The sequence below is a fragment of the Onychomys torridus genome, unplaced genomic scaffold (assembly GCF_903995425.1).
Source record: "Onychomys torridus unplaced genomic scaffold, mOncTor1.1, whole genome shotgun sequence".
NCBI classification, from domain to species: Eukaryota; Metazoa; Chordata; class Mammalia; order Rodentia; family Cricetidae; genus Onychomys; species Onychomys torridus.
The window spans coordinates 123,237-136,199 of record NW_023412124.1 but is presented as its reverse complement, the minus strand read 5'-3'; the positions used below and the strand labels follow the sequence as shown (position 1 = coordinate 136,199).

The 12,963-nt window shown below is 36.3% G+C and overlaps 1 pseudogene; it reads right to left on the bottom strand.

Annotated features, from left to right (window-relative positions):
* Window positions 1-11,942: 11,942 nt before the first annotated feature.
* LOC118575517 overlaps window positions 11,943-12,963 on the bottom strand; it is a 50,403-nt pseudogene continuing 49,382 nt past the window's right edge.

Sequence of the window (12,963 nt, the reverse complement as noted above, 5' to 3'; positions counted from 1 at the left end):
ATTCATGTGCTTCCATTTGCCTGGCTATCTGTCCATATGCCTTTTGCAATCTTGGATTCAACAATTCACACTCTTGTGATATCATTTTTAAATTATTGAGCAGTATGTAAAGTACACATAATATGTGAGCCATTGATTTTATAGTATTTTCTTATGAACTTAACTGAATAGGGTAAAGCAATCTCCAATGTCAGATTATACACAATAGTTTGGGCAACATTTGGCTCTGTTACTTCCAGTTCTTTATATTCAGTGGACAATAAAGCTGACATATGCCACCCTGACAATCTTTATCTTTCTTCTTTCTGGTTTATTTTTTGTGGCCATAAAATCATTTTTAAGGATTTATTTTTAAATAAATTCAAATACCAGAGACGGATTTGGTAAAAATTCATGTCTGTATTCATCTTGGGTATGAGTAATATTAATGTTCAGTTAGTCAATAAGTAGGGAATGGATTCAAACTGTAGACTAAATGGACCTCAAATTCCATGGATACACTTCCTTTAGGTCATGAGTGGAGAGATTAAGGGCATGTACTACCTTTTAAGTATTGTTCACTTATTTTATGAAAAAGATTATGGAGTTTTATGTAAAAAAAAAAAATGGGTGACAGGTCTGTTGGAAGAGAATGATACCAGTTTTTGTTTTTGTCTATGGTAAGAATAATAACTCCACTTTCTTCCTAGTCATACCATCTAACCAATAAAGATAAAATATACACAAAAACAAAATGTAGATAGTCTTGAAATTGGTAAAATAAAAAGATATAATGAATATATTTACTTAATGAAAAATAAAAGTGTTAAATGTGATGTGTCAGAGAATAAGTAGATTAGACATACACACACACACACACACACACACACACACACACACACACACACATAGATATATATGACTCAGCTTATGAAATAATGGTAAAGGTGAGCTACTGGCAACACCTCTATCCCTACTGTCAATTGCTGCCAATTATCACATGCTACAGCTGTCTCTCAGGCAAATGACTAGGGAAGGAAGCAGTCACCACGATTAAGGACAGCCACAGTTCTCAAAGAATGCAAACCTATCATTTATAGTCCATACAATCCTTCTTTACTGTAAAGAAAGAATGAATAAATAGACTTTGAAATTAAAGGCCAGTGATGATACATGCATATAAGTGAAGTGTGGAGAAACTGAACGTCTATGTGAAAATTTTCTGTAGCTAGTGTGCCAAAAATATCATTTGACCTAGCAATGTGTTAAAAACTACACATCGGTGGCATGTCCATCAGTTGACTCTACTCTATGGCCAATTATTTTACCCAGTTAGAGTGGCATCCACTGAAATAGAATGAAGTTCATTTTGATGAGACATCACCAGTTATTGTGATATGGAAACTGTGAAGAGGCAGACCACACGGGATGCAACAATGTATGGAGTCCTTTCTTTATTCAGCTTCAAGGCTTAGAAGCTAGAGGGTAACTGGGAGAAAAACAAAACACTCTCTGGACAAATTAAAAGTAGAAAAAGTGGTATTAAATCTCTAATAGAATTTTGGGATGTTTATTGATTTGCAGAAATATTCATGATGTCATCTATGTAGATATTATAAGGCACTTACCTTTCTTTGAAAGGTTGTATGAACTCTGTTATCTCCACTGGCCCAGGTACTATGCCAAGTACAAAGGCACATGACTGAAATATTTCATCCTTGTCTTCACTCTGCTTCATTGTCCAAAAGCAACTAGGATTAATGGAACTTGATATGTGAAGTGGAATGTTCAAGAGCAAGAAGAGTAAACCCCATGTAGGGATGGAAGCTGGGGGTTTGGAGTTCTGGTGCAGGATGGAAGCTGCGAGTGGTTTATAAGTCTCAGGAATTGGCTTGGGTCTCCATATCTTGTCCCAATGGGAGCTCCGGGGCTTGGATGCATCTTTATCCCCAAGGGCTTCACAATTTTGTTATGAATAGACAGACATTGTCCTCAAAGTATCAGAGAGAAATCATCTTCCTGAACTTGTATATAATGAATTTTCACTGGCAAATAAATAGTTGGTACATAGACAAAAAATATTGGATTACATTGCAAGTCCTATCTTTTTTAGAATGACTCTCACTATTTTCTCTAATGATGTTTCCAAGCATATCCTGTCTAGTATTGTTTCCTGCATTGTTTCTTATAAACTACTCAGCCATATATAAGACCTAGCTATTCAGCAATAGTGTAGATTGGAATACTCTACTCTGCTCTAAAATACACAAGTGTTCAAAGTAAATTCAAACTTCTTATTTTAATATCTGAGTGAATGCTTGACTATGATTCAGTTGAGGGGTGAGAGAACAAGACAGGATATTTGTTAAACAGTGAAAATTTTGTCAATGCGAGTAAAGCACTATATGCTGTGGAATGATCTGTATGTAGATGTAACCATCTTGTTAAATAAGAAACACAGAGCCAGTTGCAGATTAAAAGCCAAGAGGTCAGAGCAATAGCTGAGAGCTGAAATCCTTACCCTTTAATGCTGTTCTGTATTTTCTCTCCACAAGAGACCTACTTCCTGTGTCCTGTATTTTATATAGACTTTCTGTTCTGCCTACTCATTGGTTGTAAACCCAGCCACATGACCTCCTTGTCACTGCCTGTCTGTACAGACCTCCAGGTCTTCTATGGTTGGTATTGAGATTAAAGGCATGTGTCGGCATGCTGGCTACATCCTGAACACATAGAGATCTTGCCTAGCTCTGCCTTCCATGTGCTGGGATTAAAAGCATGCACCACCACAGCCCAGCTTCTGCTATGGCTTGCTCTGACCCCAAGGCAACTTTATTAATATACAATTAAAATTACATTTCAGTACAAATAAAATATCACTATATTTCTCCTTTTCTTTTCTAATAAAAAGAAAGAAGGAAGAAAATTAACTAATTTAAGAAAAACTATATACAAATGTACAATAACTTTATACCATATATATAAACATTAAATACCTAAAAAAAATCTCGTCCATTTGTATTTGACAAATTCAGAGAAAATATTCCATTATCTATCCTATTTTGGTAAGTCCAAAATGTACATGATTCACTTTCTATCCTAACTTTTATTACTAACAGAACTGTCTTATAATATCTCTCAAATCTATACACTTACACCTCTAGTGAGTTTCTTTTCTGATATTCTTAACAAGGAAAACTGTAACTATAACTAACTGATCTTCAACTGCCTCAGAGACCAAAGAAGGAAATACTATTTACCTAATAAAAATAAAAATAGGAAATGCATGCAAGCAGCTTCCAAAAAAATGTGAGTTGACAGGAACGGCCAGCTGCCTGGAGAGTCACCTGAGGTTTCTCTGCAGTGTTGGGGCATCATCTTCAGCCTATAGGCTTAGCATATCTGACAGACTCTTTTGTGAACTAGGATGTATACAAGGTCAACAGTTTGAAGTCACATTTGGTGAGAGCAGTCTGTGTACCAGAAACACCTGAATTCCATTAGAGTCATGTCATGATTCAGGATGTTAAATTCTGGAAATTGTTGATTTTTTTGTTTTGGTTTTGTTTGTTTTTTTGTTTTTGTTTTTGTTTTCAGCTGTCCATTTTTCTTGGCTGTGTATATGTGGCTTCATCTTGGCATCCCGTTCTTCTCCACATCCCTCTATTAAATGCCAGTCTAGTGTTGAGAGGGGTGAACTTAGTTATTCTTCAAGAATAACTGTTTCATCTGCTGTACCACTGCACCTCAGAAGCCATTGGCCCACTGCCTTTTCAACTGCCTTCAAAGAAAAGGTCACAGTACCTTTTGCAGATTGCAAAGGCCACTCACTTCAGGGATGGTGCCATATATATTGTCCTGGCTTCAGAAGATGCCTTTTGTTAAGCCACAACCACACTTGTTTTTGGCAATAATAGGTAGTTCTTTGTTTCATGCCCTTTCTGTCCTGTTTGTCATCAGTTGATTCGAGGATGCTTTGTTGTCTAGTAGCTAACATTTGTCACAATGAAAGTTAACTCCATATGCAGTTTCTTCAATGCCCATATTTTCTCTGAAGTAGAATGGTAATGCCAGGAACTGACATGTCTCATAGACATAACAAAGAAGAAAAAAATTCTAAGTTATTAGAATATTTTAAATGCCATATTCTGTAGATCTCTGAAGGGTTTGAAGATGTCCTGTCTATCTAAAATATATCTGTTTGATCTTGGAGAATATGACTACAAGTTCGATTGTAATGTCTAATCAGTAACTTTCATTTCTATATATCCTAATAGTTGGTAATATTAAAATTCAAGGATTATCAAATTGCATTACATTGTTAAATGAATGGTATAAATACAATATCTCAACAAGATTAGAAATATGTATGGTATATTCACACACACACACACACACACACATATATTGCATATAATATAAAACAATCCAATCCAATGTAAAGTATTTAAAACTAGTAATTGTCTAAGGAAACAAGACCAGCTGAGGAACAGGCAAATGATGTGGCTGTGGCTTGTTTTGTCTTTCTGATCTTCCAGCATTCATTCAAATAACTGGCCTCAGGTTTATTCTTAATAAGACCTGTTAAGATTCCTGCTACATCTGTATGATAAATGTGTTGCTCTGATTGGTTAATAAATAAAACACTGATTGGCAAGTAGCCAGGCATGAAGTATAGGTAGGACAGGCAGAGAGGAGGATTCTGGGAAGTGGAAGGCTGAGGCAGAGAGATGCTGCCAGCCACTGCCATGACAAGCAACATGTGAAGATGCTGGTGAGCCATGAGCCATATGGCAAGGTATTGATTAATAGAAATGGGTTAATTTAAGATAGAAGAACTTGATTGCAAGAAGCCTGCCACCACCATACAGTTTGTAAGCAATATAAGTCTCTGTGTGTTTGTTTGGTTGGATCTGAGTAGCTGTGGGCCTGGTGAATGAGAGAGATTTGTCCAGACCATGGAACAGGCAAGACCAGGAAAACTCTAGCTACAACTATAACTTCTTTCAAGAAGATAGGAAGAGAATTCTTTTGCTTCCTAAGAGTTAGAACAGAAGAATTTAGAAGAGAGTGGTATGTTTTGGTAAACAGGTAGAAATAACATTACAGAAGCTAAATTGATATCTCTAGTTAATATCACATATTTCTATTACAGAGGTCCTCATATGTATCCTCAACAAAATGCTCTTCACAACCACTTGTATCAGTAACTTGAAAGGCTCAGATGGCTTCTTTGGGACTTCAGAATTTTCTCAACTCACATGTGCACATAACCACATATACACACAAACACACAACTCAAGTTACCTAATATTTTTTAAATATAGAAAAGTATTACAAAGACTATGCACTGAGATTTCACTTTTCAATAGGTTCTTAAGATGTCAACATTGGAAAAAATCTACAGAGGAAGCATGAGATATTAGAAGTGATGAACAGGGCTCTCTTCATGCATATGACATAAGAAACTTCAAATTTAAGTGTACCAGAAAAGACACAATTATGGAATTGATGTGGGAAGAACAACTTGGCAAATAGATCTCATGTAGTGTGTATAAATTTTAGATGATCTGACCATCAAAACTCCCTGAATTTCTCAAATTTCTATTTAAGGAAGTCATGAGTCCTAATATAAATGTTTTATAATAAGAACTACCAAAGACTACAAAAGATTTATTTTTGTAGTATAGATATTCCTGGTCACAGTTTCTAATGGGTAGTGTTCTCATCTGAAAATATTTTACTTTCATTTCCTGTATAATGTTTTCTAATAAGCATGCAGTAACCATAGAGACAAGAATATAGCTTTGAATCATAAGAACTGGCTTTATCCACTTCCAGCAGTTATTGGATGAGAGTTCTAGCACAACAGTTAGGGTGTTTGGTCATCCGATCACCATACTAGGTCAGTTTGGGCTTTCTTTCGACCATTGCCAGTAGTCTACAGTGGAGGTATCATTGTGGATTTCTGGGGGCTTCTCCAGCATTTTGCTTCTTTCTGTTCTCATGTGGTCTTCACTTATCTAGGTCTGTTATTCATTCTTCTCCCTTTCTGTTCTTTATCCAGCTGGGATCTCCTGATCCCCTATGGTCTCTTTCCCTCGAAATTTGCCTTTCAATATCCCCACTCACGTCCAGATTTTCCATGTAGATCTCATCCATTTTTCTGTGATTGGGCGATCCTTGTGTCTTTTCTAGGGTACTGTTTTCTAGGTGACCTCCCTGGAATTGTGAGTAGCAGTCTAGTCATCTTTGTTTTACATCTGGTATCCTCCTATGAGTGAGTACATACCATGTGTGTCTTTTTGAGTCTGGGTTACCTCACTCAGGATGATTTTTTCTAGATCTACCCTTTTGCCTACAACCCTCATGATGTCAATTTTTTCCCTGCTGAGTAGTACTCCATTGTGTATATGTACCACATTTTCCTTATCTATTCTTCAGTTGAAGGGCATCTAGGTTGTTTCCAGGTTCTGGATATTACCAACAATGCTGTTATGAACAAAGCTGAGCAAATGCCCTTGTGGTATGATTGAGCATTCCTTGTTCATATGCCCAAGAGTGGTATAGCTGGATCTTGGAAACAGAGATCCTTGACCAGGCCCCAGATGGAGCTCCAGGAGTCCAATTGGCGAGAAAGAGAAGGGATTGTATGAGCAAGAATTGTTGAGACCAAGATTGGAAAAAGCACAGGGTAAAATAGCCAAACTAATGGAAACACATGAATTATGAACCAAATGCTGTGGAGCCGCCTGCTGGATCAGGCATTAGGATAAGTGAGCCACTTTAATAGCTTGAACTGTTTTGGAGGCACCCAGACAGTGGGACCTGGACCTGTCCTTAGTGCATGAGCTGGGTGTTTGGAACCTCGTGGTTATGTGGGAAACTTTTCTCAGCCTGGAAGGAGAGGTCTGACTTGCCTGTACTGAATCTTCCAGGTTGAGCTAAATCCCCAGGGGAATCTTTGCCCTGTAGGAGATGGGAATGGTGGGGGGGAGGTGCTAGGTGGAAGGTGGGGCAGAGCCTGGAGGGGGAAGGACAGGGGAACCCATGGCAGATATGTAAAATTAAAACACAAATATACGTATAAGAATGTTTGAAAAATTTTTTTTAAAGGATAGGATTTATGATTATTATTAAATGCCAATTGGGTTGTTGTTGGTGAATTTCTAAGTGCTCTTAGTAAATAAAAAACACAGAGCCATAATTTGGAATTAAAGCCAGAGAGATTTCAGAAGAATGGGACAAGCCACCAACCAAACTCATCTCACCAAATTTACAGATTCCAAAAGGAGCTAATTCCTGTCTACTCATGCATATGTACCTTTCTGGTCTGTTCTCTCATTGGTTCTCTTAGTCAAGCTACATCACTGTTTCTTTCTGCCCAGCTCTGTCACTTCCTGTATATCTGTACAGAGTTCCAGACCTCTGTGGATGGTCTGGGATTGAAGGTGTGTGTCACCATGCTTGGATCTGTTCTCTAGAGTGGCCTTGAACTCATAGGCATCCAGACAGATTCCTGCCTCCAAAGTGATAGGATTAAAGGTATATGCTACCATTGCATGAATTCTGTGTTTACTTATAGTTGCTACCTTTTTCTTCTGATCTCCAGGCAAGATTTATTTATTAAATCACAAATAAAATATCACCATGTATTAGCACAAAATATCACCGTATTTCCCCTTTTTGGTCTAATAAAAAATAAAAAAGTTATAAGTAAGAAAAACTATATACAATAAGTACAACAACTATATACATATATACAAGCAGTAAATACATCAACAATGTCTAGTCAATTTGCATTGGACAAATTCAGAGAAAATATTCCATTATCTATCTTAATTGGTGACTCCAAATGCACCTAATTCGCTTTATATCCTATCTTGTATTACTAATAGAAAACTAACTTATGATAACTTTCAAAACATTTTATACATTTTATACATTTTATACATTTTATAAGTTTTTGTGAGTTTCTTTTCTGAAATATTTAATAAGGAAAACTGAAACTACACCTTTATAATCTTCAATTCCCTCAGAGACCTGAGAATGAAATAATATTACCAAGAAAAACAGGAATTGCAAGGTAGTAACTTCGAAAAATTAAAGCTTAATAAATTGCTTTAATATTCAAGGTCATAAATTATATAATTATCTTGACATGTGAAGAAAACATTTCTAGAATTCTTCACTTTCACTAAAATACTCAGCATAGAAGAAAATATTAGGACAGCATGAAAGAACATATGACAAATGTATGTCAAGAATTAAAAAAAAAATAGAAAACTGAGAGTCTTTCCTATAAAACAACAAAGGATAAAAATACACATTCCCCTGAAAAAAGAATAGGACTTTTTGTATTCTTCTAGAGTAACAAGTCATTGGGAAAGAAAGGGAATCACATTATCTATATGTGCTAATGATTTTGTACACATACATGAGGCCCTAAATATAAGCTGTGAAAATTCTTCCATTTGATGATTATTCTCTGGAGGGTAGCAGATTGTAAAATCACTACACAAATTTAATTGTTCTTCCATATAACAGAAAGGATCATACTGAGTAATGTATCAAGGAAGCAACTCCATTGTAGTAACCTCTAAAACATTAAGTACCTGGAAATAAACATTACCAAGGATGTTAAGCATCTTCATGATGAACATTTTTAACACCAAGGAACGAAACCAACAGACACTGAAAGACGGAATCTATCTTCAATGCTTCTGGATTGATAATTAATATTGTGTGAATAATATTGTCTATATAATGAACAATATGCTGATATTATGCACAATGTTCATCAAAATTCCATTATATTATAAAGACAAAATGGAACTATGAAAAAATACCTAAAATTCAAATAGATGGATGGATCAAGCAATGGACAACAAAAAGAACAAAGCTGGAGGTATCATCATCTTTATATTCCATTACACATTATTGATATAGTCACAGAGGATCATCATACTGACACTACAGTAAACAAATCTTTCAGTGGGGTAGAAAACTCATAATCAGATTGCACAGCTATAGCAAGCTTAGCATGGACATTGATTTAAAAAACACTAATGGAAAAGACAAAACAGCTTAACAAATACTTTTGGGATCCTGGGATTAAAGGATTAGTATATCTAGAATCTAAAAGAATGTAAAATCTGAACAAGAAAAAAGTTAGCTCAATTTTGAAAAGGTACACAACTAAGAGTTCTCAGAAGATGAAGCACACATGGCTGAGCAATACTTAAGAATGTTCAATATCTTTAGCTACCAGGAAAATGCAAATCAAATCTACTTTGAAGATCAAATGTGGAGAGGTCTGGCAGGAAGGAAGAGTGAGGAAATGTGTAGAAAGGTGGCTAAAATTAAAGGCCACTTGAGGAGCATGGTGTAAACCTAATACAGTAGAAGCTTTCTAAATTTTACACATGCCTAAAGGGGATCTAAGTAAATTCACTGAATAATAAGGGAGACAGAGACCCAACTGGCCATTTCATCACAAAATGAAGTTGGGTCACATCTAATTATATTGTTGCTTATAGGGATCCCATAGGAGTCACCAAACAACCCAGGCTTTGCTGAGGATTATAGGTTGTTCTCCACAGACTGGTGGCAAGGACCAATTAATAAGACCTTCACAGCTTCACCTTCACAACAGATTGAACATGCAGAAGTTGATTTTGTGCCTTCATTGAGATTTCACACAGTATTCTTGTATCTTTGGTACTGAAATGTACTCTGGCCATTAACAAACGATAAATGTAAATACAAACACATCCAAAAAGCCTTTGATCTAAAATGATGTCCTGCCTGAAAGATAGCTAGGGAAATGCTTGTACAAATTTGTAAGAGTATGCAACCAATATCTGATTTGACTGCATAAATAATCAGTTTGGGTGAAAAAAATCAGAGACTAGATATCCCAGTTACCTACAGTACAAACAAATGCTACAGTTCTTTACAAAGCAATACAAGGGCTGGAGGGAAGGCTCAGAGGTTAAGAGGCCTTGCTGCTCTTCCATATGTCATGAGTTCAATTCCCAGCAATCACATGGTGGCTCACAACAATCCATTATTAGATCTGGTGCCCTCTTCTGTATACATAATAAATAAATACATATTTTAAAAAAGCAATACAATATCATGTAATTGCATTGTGTTATACTCTTAGATCAAGGCCTTGTTAAATAATCATCAGATAATCTTGATTCTGAAACAGACAATAATGAATATAGAAATTAACAGCCAGATATTCTAGTGAGAAATTTAAAAGGGCTGTCTCCTTCACATATCTCCTTACAAGGCACAGAGAATAGCATGAATGCATATGTACAAAGAGTATGAAATCCAGAGGGCATTCAGGACACCAGAGAAAAAAGATCTTCTAAATAAATGGCATTGATATACAAAAGAAATCACAGGACCTGAGGGTATAGGAACAGTATCTACATAGATGTTTTCCCATTTGGGGTCCAAGACCTGAAAGTAGAATGAACAGAAGCCTCCTCCCTAATTCAGAAGCAAATTTGAGTTGATAACCACCAGCTAATGGGAATTTACTTTGCTCAAAAGGAGTCTCAATAAGGAATTATACGACTTTTAATTGTATACCGAATGCCCAGAAGTAGATGAAAACAGACAATTCAGTCAATCTAATTTTTGGAAGTAAGTCCTTGTCTCAAGTCAGAGTTCCCTCTTTTCGCAGTTTTTTTAGCAAATACACACAGACACATACACACACACGTATATCTATGTATATATATACTATTTTATATATTCATAATGTATTTTAAGTGTACAAATACATATATATGTATACACACACACACATATATATATATATATGTATACTCTCACACACACAAATATATATATATATATATATATAGATAGATAGATAGATAGATAGATAGTTATAGATATAGGTATAGATATAGATATGATTTTTATGGAAATCCTGATTATGAAAACACATGGGTCAGATTTCCATGCATTCTCTTGGGCTGTTTTCCTTCAGTTTGCCGATTTTGACCAATTCCAATGTGTTAGATAGTCTTTATCTTAGTATATTTTTATTATTATCCCATAGAAACCTGTCTGTTTTTAAATTATGATAGATATGAGGAGGATTCAGACTGGAAGGGATGTGGGGAGGAGCAGAGGGAGGTGGAACTTAGTTATGGGACATGATATGAAAGAAAGTCCATTTTCAACGAATGAGAAAACAAAGAAAAAAAGTGTTGCACTATAGTGCTATGTAAAATTCAACTTAAAAAATTCATTTAATTTCAGTTTTGTGTTTTTGCTTTTTGAGTGTGTTATCATTTTCATATGTGTGTAGGTATTTTTGGAATACAGAAGAGGGTTTCAAGTCCATAGGAGGCTGTGGACTGTAAGATGTATGGATAGGTTAGTGAAACCATTTCCTCTGATAAAGCTACACATGATTGTAAATGCTGAGATATCTCTCCATATTTCTCAATATTCTTTCCATCTATTTAACAAAACAACTTCCTGTATTGTAAGTTTTACTCTTCTAACTTCCAGGATACAACAGGTTTCTCCTGTCTTCCTCTGCAAGGGGAAAATGAGTTTCATCATCTGAAAACATTCATTCACTTTACCACAAATTTTCCCTAGTTTTATTTTACATTCAAAGATAAACATTCACTCAGATATCAAAAGAATTACTCAGAGTTTATTTCAAGTCTATTTTTGAATAAGAGAAACAAAAGAATACATCCCCCATGTGCTAATATCCAAGAACAAGGTCTTGTATAATAAGAGGCTAAATGGAAGATTTTAGGCCAGGATGTACAGAAAAGTAGCATACATGGTGTTTCTTGACATAATCTTTAGAAGAAGCAATGGGAATCACTAGCTAATGCATCCACCTCACATTGTATCAGAGTAGCTGGTTCTGTACCAGCACTACAGTTATCAGTAAAAAGTTATGAAATGAGTGTTCAGGAAGATGTTTTCTCCCTTATCTTTTCAAGAGAATTTCTCTCTGGTTTAAACAATATTATGTAGCACTTGGGAATAAAGATACATCCCAGCAGGCCTGCACTGGAGACCAAGATGGAGAAGACCTCCACAACAACCATGACCTTGCCCTTGGTGCTGTGGTAGACAGGGAGAAAGGTGACCCAGACACTGCAGAACAGCAGCATGCTGAAGGTTAGCAACTTGGCTTCATTGAATTTGTCAGGGAGATTCCTGGCCAAGAAAGCCACAATGAAGCTCCCTAATGCAAGGGAGCCATGTTACCCCAAGACACAGTAAAATGCAGTAATTGAGCCCTTATTGCAGACAATGATGATTTGGCCATGCACAGAGTGCATGTCAATGTCAATAGAGGGAGGAGAAACTCGAAGCCAAATTGCACAGAGAATAATTTTGATGAGGGTACAGATGGCTATTATATAGTTGGGTGCCCCCAATACCAGAAAGTATCTCATCCTTCCAGGGGCAGTGACTATGAAGGCCAGCAGCACAGTCACTGTTTTGGCCAACACAGTGGAAACAGCCACAGTGAATACAACTCCAAATGTGATTTGCTGCAGGACACAGGTACTTGAGATGGGTTGACCAATGAAGAGCAAGGGGCACAAGAAACACAAGATGAGTGAGATGAGCAATATATAACTAAGTTTCCGGTTGTTGGCCTTCACAAGGGGAGTGTCATGGTGCTTGACAAAGATCCCAAGAACCAGAACTGTGAATGCAGAGAGCCACAAGGCCATTAAGGCAAGAGCTAACCCCAAGGGATCTTTGTAGTTCAGAAAGATCACGGCTTTGTGAATGCACTGGTCCTGCTCTCTGTTGGCATACTGGTCCTCTGGACACCTCACACATTTATCCATATCTGATGGAGAAAGAAAAGTATGATTAGTGCAGCTTCAACCATTTATTAACAGGATATTTCAAAGAAGTGTGTTGAAGAAGCATTGCAAAATCTACATTTGTTTCTGAGGTTGTAGTTGA